This window comes from Pleurodeles waltl, chromosome 8 (genome assembly GCF_031143425.1).
Source record: "Pleurodeles waltl isolate 20211129_DDA chromosome 8, aPleWal1.hap1.20221129, whole genome shotgun sequence".
NCBI classification, from domain to species: Eukaryota; Metazoa; Chordata; class Amphibia; order Caudata; family Salamandridae; genus Pleurodeles; species Pleurodeles waltl.
In genome coordinates, this window is record NC_090447.1 from 436828166 (window position 1) to 436853950 (window position 25785).

At 44.0% G+C, this 25785-nt stretch overlaps 1 protein-coding gene across 36 annotated transcripts in view; it reads left to right on the forward strand.

Annotated features, from left to right (window-relative positions):
- The window catches only part of INPP4A (inositol polyphosphate-4-phosphatase type I A), a 997999-nt gene that overhangs the window by 21225 nt on the left and 950989 nt on the right, over positions 1-25785 (forward strand). The window lies entirely within an intron of this gene.

A 25785-nucleotide genomic window follows, 5' to 3' on the forward strand; every position in this document is an offset into this window, starting at 1 on the left:
GGATTAGCAGCCTAGTTCATTGACTTGGCTCCCAGTGTCCAGTTTTCCATATCTTCCACATCACACTATTGCCAAATTTCCGGTCCTGTTATATGCAGCTGCAGATGGGACATGTGGACTGCCCCGTCTCCTTAATCACATTTTTTGTATCCTTTCTCTAATGATTCTTTGCCTCCCTTGATGTCAGGCAGATGCTTCCTCAGATTGCTGGCTTTTATTGATGTAGATCATGAGCTGTCAGTGGTCAGTGCCAGTGGTATTCAACAGATGGTTGCACTGAGTTTGAGGCTATAAATGTATGTCTCCTTTTCTTTTTCCATGTTTGCAATATTTAACATTCGGTTGAACCATATGTAGTGAATCCTAATTTGTTTTAATTGGATACAGGAGTTAGCTTAGCCTTTGGCTTGCAGACTCGTGCCCCATCACCTAGTGACTTTTACCCTACTTAGCTTGCTCTGTTTTAGCGCATTTATTTAATTAAATCTTTTAAGATGGCTGGCTTGTTTTTAGTTAGGCCAGTGTTTTAGTTTGCGTTATCAGTGCCATCGCGCTAAGGCATCAATATCAAGCGACAAAGATAAACAAACTGTAGGTGTTCACTTTAGGTACTTTCCCTCTTCATGCTTTTGAGGGATTTGTTTATATTAATTACCGTCCCAAGCATGCCTTGTTATCTATTGTCTGGGAACAAACCTACATCAGGTTTTCAAGTAGATCTGCATAAATACTCCTCACTTAAACAGATAGTCAGAGGGATTCCGACCAGATGCCATTGCTGCTATTGATGCTGCACTTCACCTTGATGCTCACCCAGGCTTCATGTCCCTACGGAGTCTGAGCTAGAGACCTCATTCCAAGGTAACGAGGGTTGGGGGCTCTTCTCATGGACATGGCATTGACAGAATAAGGTTTAACATGCCTAGCTCTCTTTTAGGTTAGAGGTTAGGCCGATCATGCTAGGGTATTAGGACATATTGCAAACTTTATGATATTGCAAGATCGTGGGGGTCTTTGTATTAATGACTCTTGTCTTTACCATTCTCTTTCTTGCACTGCTCATTATCTTAATCATTGCAGCCTATGCAACTTATCGCAGATTGCAGTTTTGCTAAAATGAAACCTATTGAAACTTTACTGCATCTTCTTCATTGCCTGTGTGTGATTGAGACATATTAATGTGAGAATGGGGAAATCTCCGTTTAACCACGACACTCCCAGAGATGTCACACGCTTGAGTCCATGCGTAAAGGCTGCCAAAAATCTCCTTTTACTGTTTGGGTTTCTGGTGAGGTGCTGCTTGTGAGCCAGGAGGGTTGGGACGACAGGTGCGACTTGTTGTAGGATTGGCATAGTCGTCTACAAACATAAGAACTGTCATCCTTAAACCATCAGTCTTGCCTAGAGCAAAAGTCCAACTATGACACATATACCCTACTACAGTAGTTATACTATGAATAAGGTCCTACCAATAAGCAACTATTACAGTCCAGACCATGCTGAATATCTTCTGCAAGCTCCAAGGTTAATAAAACAAAAATATTCAAATTGTCATCGGGTTTTCTTTAAAAACCTTATTTCTCTTCAGCTGAAATAAAATTATTTTAAGATTTGCTTGGGGAAAGGCAATAGCTATGTTACCTGTCGCACCCAATGCATGTCAGTTATCTGGGACAATACAAAAGTTTCAGGTGACAGGACCTATACTGGCTTTAATACAGTCACCTGACCCAGCCTAGCCCCTGAACAGACCAGGCACGGGGTCCAACAGGCAAATACCATGGCCGAACTCCTGAGCCACAGTGGCCAGGATTTAATTCTGACAACTTTATATCATGTGCAATGAGTTCAGGGTCCTACCATTCCCTATTTAAATCAAAAGAAATCTTGTTTGGTATTCAATCTGTTGAAGGAGGTTTCAGTCCTTGGTATCTCAAAGTAAGTGGAAAATCATTAGAAGGTGCAATGTTCAGAGCTTTTTATCTGATCAAGTTGTTGAAAGGTAATTTCAGTGTTCCAAAAGGTAGCATGAGCCAAACATGAGTCAGAGTACATGATATAGAGGACAGCTAATGTGAAGTTTTCCTGGGTGATGTCCATGTGTCAGTCCAATCCCAAAGATATGCTTTATGACTAAGCTTCCATAAGTACCTTGTCAGAAGAACGCTCCTAAGGCAGATGAAAGCTCCTGAAAGAGATGCACAGCTCATCCTTCAGTAAAGTGTGAACTAATGGAAGTGCAACAATCACCAACTCACATAATCAGTTGAGTTAAAAGTATAACACAAAGTCAACACAGATGCCTCTGAGTTTAAAGAGAACTGTGACTATTTTGGAAATTCCTTGGTATAAAAGGCTGTAATAATTATGATATATACATGATCCTGTGATTGATTGAGGACGAACCAGTGAGTCTATTAATGATGTTGTACAACTAATAAAAAAATTCCCTCCCTGGCATGGGAACCACATGCTATAGTGTGAGTCATTCATGACAGTGGTAATGCATAATTATCTGGCTTGCAGGGACAATGCTATTTCCTCTACAAAACCCTCTGGTGGATATTATATTTATGCAGAAAATTAGGTACCACTGATTTTATAGGTTTTAACAGTATCACTGTTCTCCTAGTTAGGCCCCGGGTGAATACATGCCATTTTCAGGAGAATCTTCAATGAAGGGTATCTAACTCACGAGTGCATGCATTAGGATGTGATGATTTGAGCCTGATCAATAAAGATACTTGCGGCTTTGCTTTAATGTATTTGCTGGCACGAAAACTTCAACATTGGAATGGATCCTAAGGCTTGACCCTGCAGGTTCTCCACTGGGCTTAGTACGCTAGGGTGAAGATAAAAAATCTAATTTGAAAAAGCTGCAGGTTGTGAATGTTCCTCTTGATGGCCGATGTTCTATGCAAATATGTCCAATTCTTTGAACACCTTTTCTAATTTGGTACTCATTTTCTAGGAGTTCGTGGGATTTTCTCTTTTCAGTGGGCTGAGTCTGAGAAGGGCTGAGTGTTATAGATAAGGCTGTCAGCACTTATCCCTAGTCCTCTGACGGACCTTAGAATTTGTCTAAGTTTCTGGAAAACGTTTTACACGATTCCAGAATTGGCTTTTCATTTGCCCTTTATTACTGTGAATTAGGTATGGACTTTCAGGAAAAACCTATTTCACTACTGTTAATAGCTACCACCTGACTCAAACTTCCAGTCCTTGCATTTGAGGCATTTGAGGCTACAGATCAGGCAAGCAAACAGAACACCAGGTACAAGACACCCTCTTTCGGTTGTAACATGTCTTCTGTAATACTGGAAGTCGGGATGAGTCCCAGAGAGATACTGGCACAACAGAGAACAAGTCTTTCCTTCATCTCACTTGGGATTCAGGAAAGTCTTTGAAGTCTAGAACCACTACAAAGGTAGTAATCCTTAGCTTTGCATATTAAAGGGAAAACATGTGTTTCGGGTGCATTCTGCGCTTCAGAGTCAACAGTGGTAAACTGTTATTAAATTCACCTGCACCAACCTTTACATTAGTGACCTCTCAATCCTCTATGGTAATCGCCTCTGTGGAAATCTCACACACCACTCCCCCTAAATTACAAATTGACAAGCAGGAGCTTTGCTTGGTTTTCTTCTTCTCTGAATGGAGCATTCAGTTTCTAACTGAGATCCAGTTATTTGGCTACCTCTATTCAGACTGAACACAGAAATGGCAGTATGCTGAAAAGCAGACAAAATATAATTACATTTTATCTCCTCATTAAAAATATATGATTTAGATTGGGGAAAGTAGAATTTTCTGACTAGTGTTTTGCATGTGGCTGGTAATACCGTGAGCCTAAGTGCCAAAAATATGAAAAAGGGTACATTGTCAGTACATTCGATCTTCCCAGAAACAGGCTGTTCGGCTTCAATGATGGGAGAAAGGTTAAGAATCACAGAGTCTGAGGCAAAAAATATAGGCCTTTATCATCAGGGGAGAAAGAAAACAAAGTGCGACAAAAAAGTACACATTGGTGTCTTCATACAAGGGCATCCTGCCTCAGAGATACAAATTCATTTTTAAGTGGCAGGAAAAAGAACTGGGAATGTTCTAGATCAATTCATATTTTTAGTGCCCCTGTTTTACTGTTTATGTCTGCCTTTAGCAGACAACCGTGTTTAATCACAAAGTTCCAAAGCATTTACAGAGGCCAGGTATTATTATGTTGTAGATGAATCTTGGCAAATTGATTTTTTTTTTAAATAAATCCATACTTGTGTTGTTTTGGTTTGGGTCTGGTCATAGAACTGTATTTCAGCATTACGGATACAGCTTTCTGTGCAATGTCTTCAGCCAATTAACCATGCTAACGCAGTTAGGGTGCTATATTTTTGTGGGCAAAAACGAATGATTGAGCCTTTAACAGTGATTCCTTTCTTTAAGACTGTAGGAAAGTCCCTTTTTGACACGGTCACCCCCCAATTTTTGCCACTACTACTGAGGTATTCGACTGATATGCACTGGGTCCCTGCTAAACAGGCCCCAATGCTTGTGCTCTTTTCTTGAAAATAGGTAATATGGTGGACAATTGGCACACACTCTGGGAGGTATGGCATTCTTGGCCCAGATATATTTTTCAACTCCTTGAGAAAATAGGATGGGTATTGCTTTGGGGTACTAGGCAGCAATCGTCTGTGTCTCTCTGTGTCCATGTACACTTTCTCTTTCGGTGTTATGGGAGGGGGTGAGGCAGAGATGAGGCAAACCCCCAGGTTGTATGATAATCCGGGCACCTGTGCAGGTGGGAAATCAAATAATTGTATGCCTTTTAGTAGTAGATTGTGCCAGCAGGTGCCATGTAGCCCAAAGAAGACAGCAAGGCCTCCCAAAATTTGCATTTACCAGCCTATTGGTATTTGGTGGACACATAAAGTTCAATATTTACGGTTTTACAGTAGTTGGGTGAGACTTGATAATCCAGTAAATTAAGCAGTGTTTTCTATGAGCTATCAGGCATGTGTGCTCCCCTTGATGTGGAGAACAGGCTGCTCAGGGATATAACTGCATATATTTTCTAAAATCTCCAGATTTATGCCATCAGACCTTAAGGTACTACAAGATGGTGGCCTCTTATTCTGATGGTCGCATGGAAATGGTTTTGAAATAAGTCAAATATACATACTTGTATTTAAATTTACATATGTTTCTACTACATAATGCTCCAATCTTTAGTGTGAATTATTTTAACTCCTGGATATCCTTTTCTCACAATTCCCTGTTAGGCAGGGCTGTACTACTTATTTAATCTGCCTCTTTGGAGACCTCTAGTTAAGGCTGTGGTCCATGCACGGGTATGGCACTGCTAGGGAATGTGAGGGTCTATTGGCCAAATGCATAAGGTGTACGACTATTGGCCAGATTTTTTATGGTTTGTGACATTTTTGGCTCTGTGGAATTTGTCATCTCAGAGGTCTTGTCATTTTTTAAGTAATTAAAAATTCTTACTACCAGCTCAAACCTTACATTGGAATCAGAGGATTGTGTTGTGTGTGAATCTCTACACTAATGTTGTTCAGGCAGCTTCTGGTGGGTAAGCTTTTCTACTTTCAGTGTTGGGTGGTAAAATAAAATCCTTTCCTCTTGGAATCAACTTGGTTTAAATTTCACATTTCATAGGCTTGTTTGCAGTTGTGTTCAGGAAAAAGAAACCAGAGTCTGGGTGGAATATCTTGGCTTCATATATTTTCCTAGTCTTCACGAAACTATAACGTGTGAGCTTAATTGTTGTCTGTGAAATGGGAGACCTCATTACAAAAAATGATGGCTAAGACATGAGGCCTTGCCATTGGTTAATGGCAAAGGGGGGAACTCATCCTTCTACTTCAGGAACAGAAGGAGTGCGTTTGATTTCTTGGAGCATTACAAGTTCCAAGTGCAGCATTCCGTTGATGGTATGCCTTAGTAGAATGTTCCCTTATTCTCAAGCGAGCAGTCTCAGTTTCTATTCTACATTTTAAGTGCTAGGTCTTGGAGGTTAAAGCCTTGTTGTTCATAGTGTAGCTCTTCATTCATTGTTAAACTAGAGTATCATCCTATAGAGGATGAAGATCTCAGTTAGAGGCGCCATGTTGACTTACAGGGTTCTAGTGCTGGTGGTCCAGGCTTGTTGGAGATGCAGTGTATAAGTCAGAAGACCATGCACAGGCATGGATCCAGACCTCCTTTGCTAAACATGAAGGTCAGGATAGACTGTAACAGACCGACCACCTCTTAGGGATACTCCCACTAATTTGACAACCTTGTTGATGGGGGATTGATTTGGGTTCCATTAACCTCTTGCTCAGATGCATGCTATAGCCGAGCCATTGCACATTCCCAAAAACTTAGTTGTTCCTTAGTGACACGTTGGTAGAGATAACAAACTACTCACTGACTTCTCAGATTCCCTAGTCAAACCCATTTTTCACACATCAATTTGATTAATTTCGAAAGTTTAAGCATATTTCCAACCTTGACATCCTGTATTGACCCTCTTTTTCGGTAAGAATCCACTTCAAGTTTTGCTTTTTTCATGTAAGGCACTCCACTTGAGTAAATCGGATTACATTGTCTCTAAACATATCTATCTAGTGGTGCATACACTTCTATGAGGACATCCCTGGCTTTACTAGAAATCCAAAAGACTTAAGAAGAATGCACATGCCAACAGGCTCCCATGAGAAATAGACACAAGCCCTCCAGCAGCCTCTATTTGCACCACAAGCATGTTCCGTTGGTAAGGGAATCCAGGAAAGATCTCAAAACCCACATTTTCTACCATCTGAGACTGTACCTCTTCCCTCTTCTGCCTCATCCCAAGATAATGCTATGTTTCCTCTCTATTTTTATGCATTTATTTTCATGAGTTCTCATTGTAACACACTGCTTGTTTCTCCACCCTCACATGTATGTTTCCTGTTGCAATATAGTATTATTCCACTACCCTTTTGGGCTACATTTGTGCTTTTATTGAACCATCCCCAAGAAAAAATATAAGACAAGAAAGGTGTGTTCATTCAGGCTGTCTGACAACATCCAGGCTTTTTTTTTTTTTTTTTTTTTAGATAAGTAGTGCTCTTGTTTCTTGGCATTTGCAGCAAGCCGTGGCGGTTGGCAGCTTTGGGAGGGGGGCGGGCGGGGCGCACACACACACACACACACAGACTCATTCTTTTACACACAGACATGCACGCACACACGCTCATCCATTAACACTCATTCCATTCAAACATGCACGCACGCATCAAACATTCATTTTACAAGATCACACACATTCATTCTTTCACACACGCACGCACATCCACTAACAACACTCATAACACTCAAACATGCACGTGCGCACCAAACATTCAATGTAAAACATAACACACATACACACACACACACACACACACACACACACACTTACCTTTAGCTTCAAGGTCCCAGGAGGGTTGGGACTGCTGCATTCCCTCCAATGAGGGAAGGCAGCAGTCCCAGCCTCGCCACAGAGTGAGATGGGGTCAGTGAGACTGCTGACCCCACCCCACTCTGTGACGAAGTGTCACTGATTGACACTCGCCCTGGGCGCTTCAGGGCTTAAACTGAAGCGCCCAGGGAGAGTGTCAATTGGTGACGCTTTCCTCATCACCCAGGGGAGGGCCTCGAGGCACCTTTGCTGGGCCGAGGAGGTCACGCCCATAGGAGCTGTGATCTCCTCAGCCCAGCAAAGTTCAGCTCAGGCAGCCAGGAGTCTGCGCAAATCGCACATGTCTGCTCCTGGCTGCCTGACCTTAGCATGAAGAGTATCTGTCAGGCTGACCTTTGTTCAGCCTGACGGACACTCTTCATGGGGTGGGGGGGCTTGGCCCCTCCGTCCTAAAGGACGGGCCGCCACTGGCAGCAAGTCAACTAGCTTGCTGGACTGCAATTTAGGATTCTCATCCACAGGTGCTCTGCTCTTCACGAGGTTCATGTGTAACTGAATGAATCACTTTTGTTGACTGGGACACTTCTAATTGATCCCTCAATAGGTTTGTTGGAAGTACCTTTTGGGAAGTGCCTCATTGACCCTGGAGGCTTGATATATTTGCCCATGCTGCTAGGTTTTGTCTTGCGTCTGATTCTCTTGTGCAAACCTTTGGGAAAGATGTTTTCATTCAGGAAAATGTTTGGTCTGATTACAAGCCATCATCTTCATTCCAGGTAAGGTAGGGTCTAAATATGTAGTGAGAACATGTTGGTTTGGACAGAATGTGGAAGAAGCTTTTATGAAGTTATCTTCTATGATCTAGCTCCTGGTGAGTTAAACACAAGTCTTCTAACAATATGGGTAGACTAACCTTTTTCCACCTTGGCCATATAGAGTAGCACTTGAGTTCTGTATTCCTTTGAGTGGTCATAGTTGCACCATCTGTGTGCTATGCAATGGGGTCCTCAACAATGGAAAAGTATTTTGGCTCCAGGTACATTGCTTATTTTTCATTGATAGGGGTGGCAGGTGTAAATTGAAAGTCTGTCTGTGTGATATAACCTGTCCTATCCCGTTTGTTGTTTAGGTGATAGGTTTTTCCTATAATCTCACTACACCATACTTTTTTTTGGAGAAGACGTCTTGTTTTACAAATACCCCTGTCTCTGTGAAGAACAGGTTCTGTGTGTGAGACTGCTGCTCCTTCGAGCAAGACACACTCTTTATGTAATCCATCAGTGTAGGAAGCTAACTATCTATTTGTGTGCCAAATGTAGGGGTTCACTATGCATATAGTACAGGTGACCCTTATTGGTTTATAGGGGTTAAGTAATAATACCAAAAGCTCTATTTTATGATAACGTGGGTGAACAGTTAGGCTTATCAGGGGGTAGTGCTAAGCATTTATTGAACATACAGAGTTCTGTTACTCTGGATATTGATGCAGGATGGCTCCCGGGGGCCTGATGTCTTCACATTTGGTGGGGGAAATGGATCTGGCTTCATGAAGCAAAATGACCACAGGGCAGCTGCTGTGTCAGTGGACCCGGTGGTCAGCAGAATGGTGAGCCGGATGTTGTGTTGGTGTCTGAAGAGAAGTGTCTCCTCCACTTCAAGGGAGATGCTGACGGCTTGGCAAAGTGTTTGGGATCTTCTGAGGTGTTTGGAGCCCCCCTCAGCTGCAGGACAAGGCAGGTTGTCCTAATTGTCAGGTCAGGAGCAGATAGGCTATTGGCGTTTTGTGCCAGAGTCCACCAGCAGTGCTCCGTTCTCGCTTTTTCGGCTCTTCTTTGTCCTCTTCTTTCTTCAGTCAGAAAAATCTATTCTTCTGGTGTCAGGGAAGAGCCTAAATACTCAATTTAGGGATGTTTAGGGGAGGTGAAGAGTAGTAGCTAATGGGCTACTTAAACTTAGGGTGACTACACCCCCGGGATGACCATTTCCGGTGGGAAGTTGGCATAACGCTATCAATGAATTCCTAGTTCCACCAAAATCAAGATGGTGGGACTCTTCCTTGAGTGTCCACTTTGGGTAGCCCACCTTAGGGGTGTGACTAGCCCTCAGGTGGGACACGCCTACTGAACGACTAATTTCCCACTTGTCCTGGTGCCAAATGGGCCTCAGAGCAGGAGATGGCATCTCCCAGGTCTGGGGGAAGCCGGGGTTGCATATCAAAGGCGGCAGGGGCTTTGAAGCCCCTCACCCTGATATGTTATATCACTAGCCATCCTGCTAGGGGAGGTGTGATCACCTTCCTCCAGAGCAGGCTTTATTTCTGGCCTCTGGAAGTGCGGGCTCTCCCCTCCAGGTGGTCAGAAACTCTCCTGTGGTGGCGGGCTGTTTGAGACAAGAAAACCAGCTCATCAGAGGACTAGTAGGTTTCAGGATGCACCTCTAAGGTGCCCTCTGGGTGCACATAGGAATAAATCCAAGGCTGCCATGAGTCTGGATTTATTAAGACAAGGTGCTTGATACCAAACACCATAGTTTCAGTGAAGCCTGATGCAAGGTGATCTGCAATACGAGTCTCTGGTACATACCTTACGAGGGCTTCCCTGTTCACTTCCAACGTCTGTTAATTGAATTAGACATTACAGGGTATATTTGCTCGTGAGGATATGTCTGCATATCAAGTATAGGGCACCCAGGGCTTAGGAGCCTGCTGTAGGGGTGACTTACATATACCTAGATGAAGTGAATGAGGCATGGCACACAATTTGTGATTGTGTGCCATGGTGTGTTTTCTCTCGTGGCTTGCATCATGACACACATTCTGCGATGGTAGGCTGTGTGTAATTTTTAAAGGGGTCTCTGAGGGTCGCACAATACGTGCTGCATTTCTGAGTGATCCTCTCTAGTACCCAGGCTCAAAGTACCAAGGATACCATTTACTCTGGACTTACAGTGGTAGTAGGGTGTATGCCAATTGGGTGCAATGAGACATTTTACTCATTTTAGGGAAAGAGGATTGACACTGGGGACCTCAGTCGAAAAACCTCAGCAGTACCAGTGAGCAAAAAGTGGGGGTGACCATGTTTAAAAGGCACACTTTCCTACAATCAGCTAATAGCAATTAATTGTAATCTGCTGGCTTGCCATCACCTTCTATTTTGTGTTTTTTCCCGTGGTGAGAGGCTGGGTGAAGGCTTTGGTTGGATTAGCAGGTCCTGCATGTTCCAATGTAATTCAAATGGTTCTAGCATTTTGCTAAATTGGCATGGTATGGGTGTTCGACATTACTTTGAATAACCATTAAATAGAATATTTCATGACCAATAGTATGAAAGTAAAATGGAGAAAACTAATAGCTACCACAATGTTAATGGTGTTGTAACCTGTATTTATATACCCTGTAAACGCACTGCATATGCCATTGGAAGAGCAGCAGAGACCGGAACACACACTGATGAAAGCGCAAGGTTCCTGGAATGAGGAGAACAGGGAGGTAATGGGACATCGGATATGTCCACCACTGGGTTGGTGGCAGCCTGGACGACCCCTTCAGCAACAGTGAAAAAGCAAGAATTTGTCTCCGTTTACCTCACCTGCCACCCACGTTTCCCCTTTCTCTTGAAAAATTTTGTGAAATACAGTACCCAGTTGGTACCTGGAAATAAACAGAGTTGTAAAAGGAAGCAAGTGAATCCAAGGTGTAAACCAGAGACGCTGTTTGCCATCTTTGCATATTTTATGGTGGAAGTACAGCAGGTACCTGAGTGACTGTGCAGCTGTACCTGACATGTGCAAGAAGAGTCAGACAGTTGCATGTTAACTCCACAAGACTCTGAACCTGGCCCCTAAGGGGGTGGTCTCTGCACTCAGACTCTGTATGGTGTTCTAATAGTTTCTATAAGGAAAATCGTTTGGAATCAAGGAAGGGTGAGATGTAAGAGCACAGAGTGGTGAAAATTGAGACTTACCTGGGAAACGTAGAGAGGAAAGTGGGCTTGTCAGAATGCTGAAAAAAGGAGGAATTTGCATCCAGCAGCTGAAAAGAGATACTGTGAAAGCTGCCACATTCTAGTCTTAGCTTGCACATCCATCTGTTTCTTGGAGGACGAGGTGGAGCAACTGGGAAATCTGCATTGTTCTAATACAATCTGAGTCCTGCGATGTTCACCTGAGAAGAAAGCCACCAACCTGCCAATGGTGATAACATTTCTGGACCATGAGATCATTTCTTACATAGAGAGAGGGCATTTGGTAATTAGGAAAGTAGCCCAGCATGCTGCAGGAAGTTTAAATGATGGAGGAGAGTGTTCTGGCACCATATTAGTGAACTGTGATAAAAGAAGAAGCCACAAGCAAGGAGTTGTTCCACCATGGCCACTCTGATTATTTGTTTTTATGCGTATCTTACTACCCTATCCATGTCTGTAAGATAAAAATGCAACACTTAGAGGAGAAAGGTAATGAAAAGAGAACCTTTACAGTGTTTTGTGTCCTGCTCGTTGAGGATTAGCGTGGGTGACAAAATGTGCTTGTTCTTTCCAGTAGAAGTCACCTAAGTATTTGTGGGTTCCTTGGATCCCACATTTTTGACAACTAAGATAGTCAGATAATTATTCTTGTTACAAAGTAGCCAGAACCACAACTTCTTGAATATGGCTTTAAGGTCTTTTGAGGGCACTACTTGTGTTGATGGTCCAAAGTCTTCATAGAGTCCAAAACAGAGATGAAGATACCTAGTGACTAGTGATTAGTATTAATCTGCGTTATTTTCCTTTAGTATACCAGAAAGAATAAGCTGTTCTTGTTTCTGGACCCATACCAGATGTCAGTAGTGCTTTGTCAGAGTTATTTGTACCCTGCAGTAGAGACTCCGAATCAACATATTTTGCTCCTTAGAATGGGATATACTGCTCATGTTGTACGTGGATTCTTCTGAGGGCCCAAACCCACCTATAGACCTCCCCAATATTATCATTTAAGTTCTCACCACCTTTTTTCTTTATTGCCCCATCTCTTGGTATCTCTCCCCTGGAAGGCCTGAGCCCCCGAGTGCAGCCAGGCTGGGTGTATTTAGCACCCTGTCTATTACATGGAGCGGTACACTGGAGAGGCTGGGATCTTGCATTTCTACTGCTTTCTGCAGCACCAAAACCAGTGTATGTACAGGGAGTGCAGAATTATTAGGCAAGTTGTATTTTTGAGGATTAATTTTATTATTGAACAACAACCATGTTCTCAATGAACCCAAAAAACTCATTAATATCAAAGCTGAATATTTTTGGAAGTAGTTTTTAGTTTGTTTTTAGTTTTAGCTATGTTAGGGGGATATCTGTGTGTGCAGGTGACTATTACTGTGCATAATTATTAGGCAACTTAACAAAAAACAAATATATACCCATTTCAATTATTTATTATTACCAGTGAAACCAATATAACCTCTCAACATTCACAAATATACATGTCTGACATTCAAAAACAAAACAAAAAAAAATCAGTGACCAATATAGCCACCTTTCTTTGCAAGGACACTCAAAAGCCTGCCATCCATGGATTCTGTCAGTGTTTTGATCTGTTCACCATCAACATTGCGTGCAGCAGCAACCACAGCCTCCCAGACACTGTTCAGAGAGGTGTACTGTTTTCCCTCCTTGTAAATCTCACATTTGATGATGGACCACAGGTTCTCAATGGGGTTCAGATCAGGTGAACAAGGAGGCCATGTCATTAGATTTCCTTCTTTTATACCCTTTCTTGCCAGCCACGCTGTGGAGTACTTGGACGCGTGTGATGGAGCATTGTCCTGCATGAAAATCATGTTTTTCTTGAAGGATGCAGACTTCTTCCTGTACCACTGCTTGAAGAAGGTGTCTACCAGGAACTGGCAGTAGGACTGGGAGTTGAGCTTGACTCCATCCTCAACCCGAAAAGGCCCCACAAGCTCATCTTTGATGATACCAGCCCAAACCAGTACTCCACCTCCACCTTGCTGGCGTCTGAGTCGGACTGGAGCTCTCTGCCCTTTACCAATCCAGCCATGGGCCCATCCATCTGACCCATCAAGACTCACTCTCATTTCATCAGTCCATAAAACCTTAGAAAATCAGTCTTGAGATATTTCTTGGCCCAGTCTTGACGTTTCAGCTTGTGTGTCTTGTTCAGTGGTGGTCGTCTTTCAGCCTTTCTTACATTGGCCATGTCTCTGAGTATTGCACACCTTGTGCTTTTGGGCACTCCAGTGATGTTGCAGCTCTGAAATATGGCCAAACTGGTGGCAAGTGGCATCGTGGCAGCTGCACGCTTGACTTTTCTCAGTTCATGGGCAGTTATTTTGCGCCTTGGTTTTTCCACACGCTTCTTGTGACCCTGTTGACTATTTTGAATGAAACGCTTGATTGTTCGATGATCACGCTTCAGAAGCTTTGCAATTTTAAGAGTGCTGCATCCCTCTGCAAGATATCTCACTATTTTTGACTTTTCTGAGCCTGTCAAGTCCTTCTTTTGACCCATTTTGCCAAAGGAAAGGAAGTTGCCTAATAATTATGCACACCTGATATAGGGTGGTGATGTCATTAGACCACACCCCTTCTCATTACAGAGATGCACATCACCTAATATGCTTAATTGGTAGTAGGCTTTCAAGCCTATACAGCTTGGAGTAAGACAACATGCATAAAGAGGATGATGTGGTCAAAATACTCATTTGCCTAATAATTCTGCACTCCCTGTAGACTGCTTCAGATGAGATGCTGTTTGTTTTTCATGCAGTTGGAACTAATTGCTACTTGTTTCTTCTTTTGAAAGAAAGCTACATGGGAAGTACACTGGCAGCGTAATCACTGAATGCCTAATCATTTAAAATTTGTAGTATTTGTATGAAGATTTTATGTTAATATAAAGATTAAAAAGAAACACTGTATATTTACTACAGTCTGGAACAACAGAGTTCCAAGTTTTCCTTAGCATGTAGAGATTGTTCTACTGCTAACACTACAGTAGCCAGGTTGTGCTTTGATTAGGCCTGTTTTATGAGTAGCTCTTGGGTTACTGTTGGTATCATGAAGGGTAATCTCGTCCCCAAATGTATCAGACCTGTTATCCCTGCAATACTTTAAATACATGGGAATCATTGTCCTGGGCTTGAAAAATAAAATTACATTAGAGCTGTAGGATTTAGGTCTTTTCATTTAATGCTTGAAGAAGTTAACAAGCTAAAATTCCTTCTCTGTTCTTTGAGGTTCTTCTCCCCATCGCAAAATCACCCGCTGATTATTGATTGTTATAATATTTTGCACCACTTGTGTGGCCAGTAGAGTGTTTTCTTTCCTCGTTCCAGGAGAGTTTGTGCCATCAGGCTGACCCTTGGCTCTGAATGTGGCCTCCCCCTCTCAGCATTCAAATTCCAGGGAGGACATCCACCTAGTCCATCAGTGAAACCTATGCAGTCTGGTACAGAGGAAATACTGCTGTGGGCTGATCCAAAATGCCTTGGTTACCTATTTGTAATCTTCATTACTCTGAGTTTAGGACTTCCTTTCCACATTCCTTGATGAGTGAGATGACAAAAATGCTTTCTACCTCGGCAGAAAAATAAGTAAGACTACAAGCATGGCTGACTTTCTCTTACTGGGTTCTCTACATATAGAAAAATTTGTCATCCAACACTTCCTATAAAATAAAGTAAATATGATGGTCTTAAAAATAATACCTTTCTGGTTGCTTTTCCAACCCAGGGAGAGTGGAAAGACGAAGCAGGATTGTGGTGAGGAAGACCTGGACTCGGAATAATGAAGATTACCAGTAAGTTACTGAGACATCTCTCCTCGTCCATCTTCCTACTCCCAGTCCTTACAGAGTGAGATAGTACCCAAGTACAAGCGAGAGGCAGACAGAATAAAACACCATTTCAATATTAATGATTCTATATGGAAAGCCTTTATTGGAATATCAAATAAAACAATGTAAACTTTATGCTGAACTTCATCCTGTAGGAAAGTACCATCTTCCTTGGCATGTTACCCCCATTTTACCTGTATGTCAGTATGTTTTTGTCTGTCTCACTGGGATCCAGCTGGTCAGGACCCCAGTGCTCATAGTTTATGGCCTAATGTGTGTGTCTGTATAGTGCTTGACTGTGTCACTGAGGCTCTGCTAACCTCAGTGCTTATGCTCTCTCTGCTTTTAAATTTGTCACTGTAGGCTAGTGACTTCATTTACCAATTTCTATTGGCACACTGGACCACCCCCTTATAAGTCCCTAGTATATGGTACCTAGGTACCCAGGGCATTGGGGTTCCAGGAGATCTAAATGGGCTGCAGCATTTCTTTTGCCACCCATAGGGAGCTCAGACAAACCTTTCCACAGGCCTGCCATTGCAGTGTGTGTGAAATAATGCACATGTTATTTCACAGCCATGTTCACTGCACTTATGTAACTTATAAGTCACCTATATGTCTAACCTTCACTTGCTGAAGATTAGGTGCAAAGTTACTAAATGTGAGGGCACCCTTGCACTAGCAAAGGTGCCCCCACATAGTTCTGGGCCATTTCCGGGACTTTGTGAGTGCGGGACGCCATTACACATGTGCACTACATATAGGTCAATACCTATGTGTAGCTTCACAGTGGTAACTCCGAATATGGCCATGTAACATGTCTAAGATCATGGAATTGTCCCCCCATTCCAAATCTGGTATTGGGGAGCCAATTCCATGCATCCTGGGGGCTCCACCATGGACCCCAGTACTGCCAAACCAGCGCTCTGAGGCTTGCACTGCAGCTACAGCTGCTGCCACCTCACAGACAGGGTTCTGCCCTCCTGGGGTCTGAGCAGCTCAGTCCTAGGAAGGCAGAACAAAGCATTTCCTCTGAGAGCAGGGTGTTACACCCTCTCCCTTTAGAAATAGGTGTTACAGGCTGGGGAGGGGTAGCCTCCCCCAGCTTGTGGAAATGCTTTGAAGGGCACAGATGGTGCCCTCCTTGCATAAACCAGTCTACACCGGTTCAGGGACCCATTGTCCCCTGCTGTGGCGCGAAACTGGACACAGGAAAGGGCAGTTACCACTCCCCTGTCCATCAACACCCCAGGGGTAGTGCCTAGAGCTCCTCCAGTGTGTCCCAGACTTCAGCAATCTTGATTTACAAGGCGTGGGGGCACTCTGGAGGGCTCTGAGTGGCCCGTGCCAGCAGGTCCTTACCTAATAAGGTAGTCAATCCCCTCTCAGGGCTATTTAGGGTCTCTCCTGTGGGTTCTCTTCAGATTCTACTTCCAAGTTTCCAGCAGGAATCCTCTGCAACTACTACTTCATCCTCTTACCTTGGATCAACTGCAGCCTGCTCAAGGAACTGCTGTAACAGCAACAAAGTATCCACAAAGGATACTTTTCTTCTGCAACTTCAGCTCCAGCCAGCAACTGTAATAGTTTCCATGGTGTGCACACTCTTAGGATTCCCTGTCTTCAACCTGCACCAGCAGGACCGAAGAAATCTCCCCCCCGGGGTGACTGAGTCACTCCCCTGCTCACACAGGCACTTTCTAAGACAACGACCAGTACCCTTGGACTCCTCTTACAGCGACAATTGTGCTCCTAAGGACACAGAGGGTGGACCCCATCGACACAGACTGTCCTGAGGTCCTGCTGACGCAATTTGGGGGAGGTAAGACCTTGCCTTCCCTGAGAGCGACAGTACCCTGTGTATTGCGTCTTCTTCACCTCCTGAGGCCTCTGGGCATTATTTGCAAAATTCCTTCGTGCACAGCATGGCCCAGGTCCCCAGCACTTGATCCTGCGACGCACAACTCGCTGAGTTGACTTCCAGCGGCACGGGACCCCCCCTTTGTAAGGCTGCATTAACCGCATTTTGCACCTCCTTTGTCCCCGTGTCCTGGGACACCGGGGGTGCTGTTTGGCATCCTGAGGGCTCTCTAAAGTGCTGAGAGCCCCCTCTTCTTCCTCACACAGAGTTGAGGCCCCCAGGTCCCTCTTGGGTCCAGCCAGCATCATTTTGACGCAAAACGCACATTTGTCGTATCCAAGGCTTGTTGGTGACTTCCAACGCAAAATCACAACTGCATCCATCTTCACGTCGTGGGACATCTTTTGCATCATGCAGGAACCCGCTGGCATCTTCCTAGGATGCATTTCTGCAGTCTTTGTCCAACTAGGGACTCTTCTTTTGCACCCTCTTCTGGGTTCGTAGGGGCTCCTGTCCTTCCTGGAACTTCTTTTGACTTCTGGACTTGGTCCCCTTCTTTTGCAGGTCTTCAGGTCCAGGAATCCAGCAGTTGTTGTTTGCAGATGTGTTCCCTGTGTGATGCCTAACTGTCTCACTGAGGCTCTGCTAACCAGAACCTCAGTGGTTATGCTCTCTCTGCTTTCCAAATTGTCACTAACAGGCTAGTGACCAATTTCACCAATTCACATTGGCATACTGGAACACCCTTATAATTCCCTAGTATATGGTACTGAGGTACCCAGGGTATTGGGGTTCCAGGAGATCCCTATGGACTGCAGCATTTCTTTTGCCACCCATAGGGAGATCTGACAATTCTTACACAAGCCTGCCAGTGCAGCCTGAGTGAAATAACGTCCACGTTATTTCACAGCCATTTACCACTGCACTTAAGTAACTTATAAGTCACCTATATGTCTAACCTTCACCTGGTGAAGGTTGGGTGCAAAGTTACTTAGTGTGAGGGCACCCTGGCACTAGCCAAGGTGCCCCCACATCGTTCAGGGCAAATTCCCCAGATTTTGTGAGTGCGGGGACACCATTACACGCGTGCACTATACATAGGTCACTAACTATGTATAGCGTCACAATTGTAACTCCGAACATGGCCATGTAACATGTCTAAGATCATGGAATTGTCACCCCAATGCCATTCTGGCATTGGGGAGACAATTCCATGATCCCCTGAGTCTCTAGCACAGACCCGGGTACTGCCAAACTGCCTTTCCCGGGGTTTCACTGCAGCTGCTGCTGCTGCTAACCCCTCAGACAGGTTCTGCCCTCCTGGGGTCCAGCCAGGCCTGGCCCAGGAAGGCAGAACAAAGGACTTCCTCAGAGAGAGGGTGTTCCACCCTCTCCCTTTGGAAAAAGGTGTCGGGCTGGGGAGGAGTAGCCTCCCCCAGCCTCTGGAAATGCTTTGATGGGCACAGATGGTGCCCATCTCTGCATAAGCCAATCTACACCGGTTCAGGGATCCCCAGCCCTGCTCTGGCGTGAAACTGGACAAAGGAAAGGGGAGTGACCACTCCCCTGACCTGCACCTCTCAGGGGAGGTGCCCAGAGCTCCTCCAGCGTGCCCCAGACCTCTGCCATCTTGGATTCAGAGGTGTGCTGGCACACTGGACTGCTCTGAGTCACCAGGGCCAGCAGGTGACGTCAGAGACTCCTCCTGATAGGCTCTTACCGGTGTTACTAGCCTATCCTCCTTCCTAGGTAGCCAAACCTCCTTTTCTGGCTATTTAGGGTCTTTGCTTTGGGGAATTCTTCAGATACCGAATGCAAGAGCTCACCAGAGTTCCTCTGCATCTCTCTCTCTTCACCTTCTGCCAAAGGATCGACCACTGACTGCTCAGGACGCCTGCAAAACCTCAACAAAGTAGCAAAGACGACTACTGCAACCTTGTATCGCTTGATCCTGCCGGCTTTCTCGCCTGTTTCCTGTTGGTGCATGCTCTGGGGGTAGCCTGACTCCTCCTTGCACCAGGAGCTCTGAAGAAATCTCCCGTGGGTCGACGGAATCTTCCCCCTGCAACCGCAGGCAACAAAAGACTGCATCACCGGTCCTCTGGGTCCCCTCTCAGCACGAAGAGCGTGGTCCCTGGAACTCAGCAACTCTGTCCAAGTGACTCCCACAGTCCAGTGACTCTTCAGTCCAAGTTTGGTGGAGGTAAGTCCTTGCCTCCCCACGCTAGACTGCATTGCTGGGTACTGCGTGATTTGCAGCTGCTCCGGCTCCTGTGCACTCTTCCAGGATTTCCTTTGTGCACAGCCAAGCCTGAGTCCCCGACACTCTAACCTGCAGTGCACAACCTGCTGAGTTGTCCTCCGGCGTCGTGGGGCTCCCTTTTCTGACTTCGGGTGGACTCCGGTTCACTCCTCTTCCAAGTGCCTGTTCTGGTACTTCTGCGGGTGCTGCCTGCTTCTGTGAGGGCTCCCTGACTTGCTGGGCGCCCCCTCTGTCTCCTCATCCAAGTGGTGACAGCCTTTTTCCCTCCTGAGCCACAGCAGCATCCAAAAACCCCAACCGCGACCCTTTTTCTAGCCCTCTTCGTTCTTGCAGAATCCACAGCTTCTACCATCCGGTGGCAGCTTCTTTGCACCCTCAGCTGGCATTTCCTGGGCATCTGCCCACTCTCGACATTGTCGCGACTCTTGGACTTGGTCCCCTTGTTCCGCAGGTACTCAGGTCCGGAAATCCACTGTTGTTGCTTTGCTGGTGTTGGTCTTCCTTGCAGAAAACCCCTGTCACGACTTCTATGCTCTCTGGGGATTATAGGTGCACTTTACACCTACTTTTCAGAGTCTTGGGGTGGGCTATTTTTCTAACCCTCACTGTTTTCTTACAGTCCCAGCGACCCTCTACAAGCTCACATAGGTTTGGGGTCCATTCGTGGTTCGCATTCCACTTTTGGAGTATATGGTTTGTGTTGCCCCTATACCTATGTGCTCCTATTGCACTCTACTGTAACTTTACATTGCTTGCATTACTTCCTTTTGCTATTACTGCATATTTTTGGTATTGTGTACATATATCTTGTGTATATTTGGCATCCTCATACTGAGGGTACCCACTGAGATACTTTTGGCATATTGTCATAAAAATAAAGTACCTTTATTTTTAGTATATCTGTGTATTGTGCATATGACACCAGTGGTATAGTAGGAGCTTTGCATGTCTCCTAGTTCAGCCTTAGCTGCTCTGCTGTCGCTACCTTCTATCAGCCTAAGCTGCTAGAAACACCTCTGCTACACTAATAAGGGATAACTGGACCTGGTACAGAGTGTAAGTACCCCTTGGTCCCACTACAAGCCAGGCCAGCTTCCTACAGTGAGCTGAGGCCCATGTAGCTGCAACACAAATATCCTTCATGGAAGCACCTTTTGGCATGGTGCAGTAAGCTGGTATACCTCTTAATTATCTTCTACGTACTGGACATAGCAAGGACTTGTCAGACTTTTCATAGGCCAAAATAGTAGTCTTGTCTTGGCCATCTACTTATCGAGATAGAAGATGTATGTCAGCCTTAGCCAGACAAACCAAAAGTGACATATAGAGACTGTACATTCCTCTAGGATGCTGCCCTTGAGATTGTATTAATCAAAGCTGTATACAACCAAGTGCATGTAACCCTTCTTCCTCCAGAGAATATGCATTTGGAAAATAAACCGGATTGACCAGATCCTGAGACACATGGAAGTCTGGTGGTATTTTGGGAACCAAAGAAGATGTCTGTCTCAAACTAACTTTGTTTGGACAGAAGTGAAGAAAAGTATCAGAAAAGCAGTGCCCCTATTTCTCTAATTCTCCTACCTTAACAAATTGCAACAAGACAAGAAGATGTTTGTATGGGAGAAATGTGAAGTCTACTGTCTCCAGTTGCTCAAAGGGCAGAAGCTGTATGGTTTTCAGAACTACAGGAAGACCCCAAGAGGGAAATGGAGAATCACTGGACATTTAAGAAAATAGCCCTTCAACAGCCTGAACACCTTAAGATCAAAATGTTTACTTATGATTTCCAGAAGGCTCAAATTGCTGCTCATTGACTATGCAGTATTGACACTGAGCATTAACCCATTTTGTAAGAAATCAAGACTCCTCATAGGGTCATATAAAGTAGTGGATAAAAATTTCAAAATAATCCAGGTAGAGAAAGATTTCTAGTGCTTAGCATAGATCTTGAGGGTAGCAGGACACCTAGATTGTTAAATCCCAATGGCAGTCTATTCAGAACAACCTAAAGCTTGAAACGTTAATCTGTCAAGCTCCAGACCCCCATCTGGAATCTCATCAGAGCAGATCTGTTGAGGGTCAGAGCTAACAGAAACAAAGGCTCCAGAAGAAGAGGAAAATGAGAGCTGGTGCTAGTTTATTCTGGTCAACAAGGAACCACCAACAGAATCTGAAACCACTCTGACATCTTCTGGATTTAAATAGACTACTAAAGGTAAACGCCCCATTGGATTATTAGATTCAGGAGAAGGGTAATTATACCAAAAGCATAGCACAAAAGCTCCTGCTCAACCTGTATTATTTCTGTTTAGAAAAAGATCTGTCTGTGAACCACGCTGTACAACACCATGTTACCTAAATATAGTTTGTTATTGTTTCTTATTAAACCAAATAATCCTTTTCACAATCTTTTATAAATGTACTCAATTGTTTCTTTGTCATAAGCCACACAACCACTAAGACAAGCATCTTGTCAAGAACCTGGGAAACAATTGCTTCTCTACACTTTCTTTTAGACAAGTGCAGAGTTAGGGAATCTAGCTCCTTTTGGTAATATTGATTTCAGAAAAAAAGTCCTCTTCCTCAGGTTGATCTGCTGCAGCGGACAATACAAGATTCTGTCTGATGTGTTGTGGAACCTCTGAGAGTTCAGGACTCTGCACAAAACTGCCATGGAAGAACTACTCATCATCATCCCCATCGTCATCTGGTGCAGAGGAATCTATCCGGGACAATTTAGGGAAAGAAGTGGAAGCATCTCTTGCAGAAAAAGCAGCTATAGCAGTCAAATGAATCATGTGCTGAGTTGATTCACTCACAATCTTCTGTAGAGGCAGGCTCAGCCTACTTCGCATCAGGATCCCCATGCTTCCTCTAGACTTTTGTTTCGCAAGGCTCCAAAGTGCTGCCCAGCAAACATAGATTGAAAGCCTGCAATCAAACTGGTTAAACAGCCCTGTTTCCTGGCAACTTCCCGCATCCCAGCGTTGTCAAGCAACCGGCACTCAAAATCTTGCAGATTCTCACCAGAACGAAGAGTTATTGAAAATTACAACAAACACTGTATTTGCACTTACATACATGCATCAGTTTAGTAAAGTGGACCGCTCAAGCTGGTTCTGCCAAGCTAACCCTGTGCATCCCGACTGCTCGAGCATGCTGCTTGCTCGTCTTTCTACAGCCCACTCAACGAGACCAACTTTCATGGGAAATAATCAGGCACCTCATAACAATGCTTGCTTAGCGTAGCTTACATTTTAAACATTTAGAAGCATTTTCTAAAGTACTGACCTACCTGTAGGCAGAAACGAAATTTGTGATGTAATATTTGAGGTCATAACCAGTACACATGTTATAGTTACTTCAGTTAACTCTAACTGATGAATGTTAATGTTTTTTTTTGTTTAAAATGTTATGTTTTAATTTTAATTGACATTTCACCTAACTATAACCTCAATTTAAGCTTTGTTTTCTCCAGTGAATTTCTGAGTTTTTTAAGCTTTGTTTTTTCCAGTGAATTTCTGAGTTTTTTTAATTTTTATGCAGGGTAAGATATTATTACGAGACCTAATTATAATGCCGCTCAAACCTTCCGGGAATTTCTGAGTTTTTAAAAATAATATAACAAAGGAGTGTCATTTTAAAAGGTGCAGCCCTACTGGCTTTGACAAAGGGTCAGAACACCAAAATATAAAAGGCAAGTCTACTGGCTTTTTATTGGGTCTGTACATCAACATATATAATGAAGACCTTTTGGCTTTGTTAGAAAATCACCACAGTAATCCAATATAGTCCTTATTAATACATACATCACAATACTATATAATAATAATCATAAAAAAATAAAGCATTTTTATTGAAAATGACCATAAACATATGTTTCAGTATATATGAGTGTTTTATAACACTCTTCAGTCCACAAAATGCACCCATAGAACCAAATCACAAGCGGTCCCTGCACTCCTAAACAGTGGCTCAAACGCTCTAGCTCTGGAGTGCTTTGAACATAATGAAAAATTCTCCAGGGCTATGAATTCAGTGACCCATGAGACTTATGGGTAGTTTTTGTGGGAGGCCTACTGTGTTTTCTGCAGCCTCCCACAATGCTTCCTTCCAAGTAGAGAGAAATTGATCAACAAGGCTTTGCAGGGTATTATGGGGTGCTGTCTCGTTGGAGTAGAGCGTATTAAAGCAGCGGGCTTCTCTCACTGCTCCTTATGTATGCAGCATTGTGTGACACATTCTTTTTTTTAAAAAATAGTGTGTTGCTCCCGTCCGGAACAGAACACCCATTAGTCTTTCCTAATATTGGGGCAATGATGGGAGCCCACTCTCTTGCTGGCCCTACCTCTCCAGTCTGGTACTGCTATTTGCTGGCACAGGGGCTGACATCTCCATTCTCCCTGCCTGCTCCATGCAGGCAGGGTTTCTACAATATGGTGGCTGCCCCACTTTCTGTGGAATTGATTGTGGGGAGCTGGGGCAGAACAATGCCACTGGGGGAGCGCAGCAGTGTTCCCTCTTCACACACCTCACTTTGGGGCCCAGGAGAGGAGGTCCTCTGGCCTAGAGGATCAGGGTATCGCTACCCTTCTCCTCCCATTTGTTATTATGTTGTTTTTTCCAGTCCCTGAGTCCTAAAATCGCTGATAAACATGTATGTTGATGTGAAGCAGCCAACAGATCTTATCTTTTGGGTTGTTGGTTCTGTCATACTGCAGTGGCCTGATACATCTATAAATTTTAATCTTAATTTCTCAAAAACTTTTGAGCAAATTTACATCAGATCACACAAAGCACACTTTCTGAGTAAAGATGTAGCGTTTTGCCAAATTTGGTGTAACACCGCTCAGCTGTTTTGACTGTAGCAATTTTCCTATGAGAGATTGCATGGGGAAAACGTGTTTTAGGATCCCCTTTTTTCTCAGCCCCCGCTTGACGGATTACCCCAAAACATTCCAGGAAAGAGCTGTGGTGTGTGAACCTCTTGTTGGAAAGTTTTGTGAAGAGTCGTCAGACGGAACAAAAGTTATGGGCAAAAGTAAAAAAACACTCTTCTTATGGAAACCTTATCCTAACTATAATTACACAGTGTTAACTGCCACTGTGTAACATAAATTTGAATATATTTTCAGTGAAGTACAGAATAACAATGTATATTTTGTTTTTATTTGAGATGTTTTATTTCGTTTTTTCTCTTATATTAAAATTAAAATTTGACTTGCACGGCAATAGGTCATATTTTCATTGTGAGACACTTGTATTTGAATTGCTTAGGTAATTATTTATGCAGGATTCATCATCATCCCTCAATTTTTCTCTCACAGTCTTTGAGAATGTATCTTTTATTTTTTTTAATAAACAACTTTTTATTGCTTTTAAAGTGAAACAAATAAAGCACACAAGTAACATACAAGCCTTGGTCTGTTTGATACCGACTGGATGATCAATTCTGTACCGGAGGTACACAGGAATTTCCAAAACTTCATAGTTTAGTAATACAGAGAAAAAGAGAAAAGAAGGAGCCTGCACATACATTCTTATGGGCCCCTTTAACCTAGCAGTCCCGTCCATGTTCCCCAAATCTTCTCATATTTTTGGGGGCATCCCCTTGAGTCGTATACCACTTTTTCTTGGGCTGCACACCAGTCCACCCCCTTTCTCCATTTCTGAAGGGAGGGGCCCTTGGCGGTATTCCAAGCGGCTGCAATGTCTCTTTTGGCTACCAGTGCCGCTGCTCCGACCAAAGTCATGTCCGCTCTGGACCCATCCATGTCTTCCATTATACCCAGTATCACCATTTTTGGGGTCAGTATTTGTGATGTTCCCAAAGCACTGTTCAAATCTTGGTTTACTCCCTCCCAGTACAGCCGAATCACGTGGCAGGACCATATCATGTGGAAGAAGTCTGCTTCGCTCCCACCGCACCTCGGGCACCAGAAAGAGCAACGGACACCCATCTTGTGCAGCCTATCTGGAGATAGATATGCTTTATATAGAAAATAGAATTGAATCGCCCTCAGTCTTGCTGACACCGCCAGCGCTCGGAGAGCCATCAGTGCCTCCGCCCAATCTCTTTCTTCAAGCGGCCCCACCCACTTCTCCCATCCCTTCTTAAGGTGGCTTAGATCTACAGGTGCATTATTTACTAACATTCTGTAAATTTGGGAAACGCCTTTCTTCCCCAGACTTCCCATTTCAAGTGTATACCAAGGGCATGCCGGAGTTGGAGGTACCTAAAAAATTGCTTTGTGGACCATTGAAACTCTTGTTGTACTTCTTGAAAGGACTTCATCATGTTACCTTTCCATACATCTCCCACCATAGATATGCCCAGTGTGTCCCATTTCCCGAATCCCGAATCCCTCCAGTATGGCTGTCTCTCTCAGC